Source organism: Mandrillus leucophaeus, unplaced genomic scaffold, assembly GCF_000951045.1.
Source record: "Mandrillus leucophaeus isolate KB7577 unplaced genomic scaffold, Mleu.le_1.0 Scaffold450, whole genome shotgun sequence".
Lineage (NCBI taxonomy): Eukaryota > Metazoa > Chordata > Mammalia > Primates > Cercopithecidae > Mandrillus > Mandrillus leucophaeus.
In genome coordinates this window covers 1,742,647-1,745,519 of record NW_012104810.1, presented here as the reverse complement: position 1 = coordinate 1,745,519, position 2,873 = coordinate 1,742,647, and positions in this window count along the sequence as shown.

Here is a 2,873-nt window from a genome sequence, read left to right as displayed (position 1 = left end):
TACAAATAAATAATGTGTTTTCCTTAGAGTTTACTTGAATAAAATGGATTGCTTTAATGCTATTTAGATAGCTTTTTGCTAAATCTCTTCCAGAGGATGAGATCAAATGGATCCCACTTTAGTAAGTTATAATCACACTTGAATTCCTAGTAACTATAGAAAGAACTGGTCCCCAAAACACGTTTTAAAATGATATTATAACTAAGCAAAAATAATTAGACTAATTCAGACTTTTACTTCATAAATTAAAAGCTTTAAAATACTTAGGAGCTATGAAGAACCCTGAAAAAGGATTGACCAATTTTCCCCATTTGGAATGAGTGTGTTTATGCAGTAAAATTTCATAGTGAATTTATATAAAAAGTATTAAGTACTAGGTAATTATTCATACTCGATGAAATATTTTTTTATATAAAAAGCCCACACATTGCTTTTCTAAAAATGAAAGATTATAGAAAATTGTCTTATGAATTAAATATAATTATGTGACATGAATAAGAAAAGCCATTAATGATACTGAAGATATTTTCTAGTATACATAAAGACAAAAAGTTACAAATAAAAAAGGCAGTTGTTCATGGAAAAAGAAAATCTGTAAATTAAAAGGCACAATGAAATTGACATGTCCTCTAGCATTTTTCTGACAAGTAATCTCACTGTTCTGAATGCTGATATTTCCAAATATAGAAGCCCCAAATCTAAGAACTATGAATAATAATAATAACACCTTTAGAATAAATGTTTGTCTAACAATGATATTAGTATATTAATTTCTGGAAAAAGATAACACACGCAGATATAAAATACAAAATTTACTGAAATTTGGAATACTATAGAGACATTTAAATAGGTTGTGTTACAACTCCCTTGCAGGATAGCATATAGTTACTGAAGAGATTTTTTCAAGGCGTCTATAATAATATGCTGACATGTTATGGCTCTGTGTCCTCACTCAAATGTCATCTGGAATTACAATCTGAATGGTAATTCCCACATGAGCACGAGGGACCTCATGGGAGGTGATTGAATCATGGGGGCACTTCCTTTATGCTGTTCTCAGGAACGTAATTGAGTTCTTAACAGAAATGATGGTTTTGTGAGGGACTTTTCCCCTCTTTGCTCTGCAATTCTCTCATTCTTCTTCCTGCTGCCACGTAAGAAAGGATGTGTTTGCTTCCCCTTCTGCCATGATTGTAAGTTTTCTGAGGGCTCCCCAGCTATGCTGACCTGTGAGTCAATTAAACCTCTTTCCCTTATAAATCACCCAGTTTTGGGTATATCTTTATTAGCAGTGTGAGAATGAACTAATACAGTAAATTGGTACTAGTAGAGTGGGGTGCTGCAATAAGAATATTCAAAGATATGGAAACAAACTTGTAACTGGATAATAGGCAGAGATTGAAACAGTTTGGAGCACTCAGAAGTCAAGAAAAATGTGAAAAAGTTTGTAACATCCCGGAGACTTGTTGAATGACTTGGAACAAAATGATGATAGTGATATGGACAATAAGGTCCAGGCCGAAGTGGCTTCAAATGGAGATGAGTATCTTGTCGGGAACTGGAGTAAAGGTCACTCTCGCTGGTGAGTCTGGTGGCATTTTACCCCAGCCCTGGAGATCTGTGGAACTTTGATCTTGAGAGAAACGATTTAGGGTGTCTGGTGGAAGAAGTTTCTAAGCGGCAAAGTGTTCAAGAGGAAGCAGAGCATAAGTGTGGAAAATTTACAACCTGACAATGCAGTAGAAAAGAAAACCCCGTTTTCTGAAGAGAAATTCAAGCCTGCTGCAGAAATTTGCATAAGTAAAAAAGGAGCACAATATTAATCACCAAGACAATGGGGAAAATGTCTCCAGGGCATTTCAGAGATCTTCACAGCAGCCCCTCTCATGCCAAGGCCAGGCCCAGGGCCCCCCTGCTGTGTGCAGCCTAAAGATTTGGTGCCCTGCATCCTAGCCACTCCATCCATGGCTAAAAGGCGCCAAGGCACAGCTCAGGCCATTGATTGAGAAGACATGAGCCCCAAGCTTGGCAGCTTCCGTGTGCTGTAGGTCTTGTGGATGCACAGAACTCAAGAATTAAGTTTAGGAACTTCCGCCTAGATTTCAGAGGATGTATAGAAACACCCAGACGTCCAGGCAGAGGTTTGCTGCATGGGCAGGGTCCTCATGGAAAACTTCTGCCAGGGCAGTGCAGAAGGGAAATGTGGGGTCAGAGCCCCCACAAGTCCCCACTAGGGCACTGCTCAGTGGAGCTGTGGGAAGAGGGCCACCATCCTCCAGACTCCAGAATAATAGACCCTCCAACAGCTTGCACCGTGTGCTTGGAAAAGCTGCAGACACTCAACACCAGCCTGTGAAAGCAGCTGGAAGGGGGCTTTATCCTGCAAAGCCACAGGGGCAAGCTGTCCACGGCTGTGGGAGCCCACTTTTTGTGTCAGCATGACCTGCATATGAGACATGGAGTCGAAGGAGATGTTTTGGAACTTTAAAATTTAATTACTTTCTTGTTGGATTTTGGACTCACATGGGGCCTGTAGTCCCTTTGTCTTGACCAATCTCTCCCATTTGGAATGAGTGTATTTAATGAGTGTATTTAATTGAGGTACCAATGCCTGTACCTCAATTGCATCTAGGAAGTAACTAACTTGCTTTGATTTTACAGGCTCAAAGGTGGAAGGGACTTACCTTGTCTCAAATGAGACTTTGAACTTGAACTTTTGCTGGAATGAAATAAGACTTTGGGAGAATGTTGAAAAGGTATCCTTGTGTTTTGAAATGTGAAAGGGATATGAGATTTGGGAGGGACCAGGGGTGGGATTATATGGTCTGGCTCTGTGTAGCCACCAAAATCTCATCTTGAATTATAATCCAAAT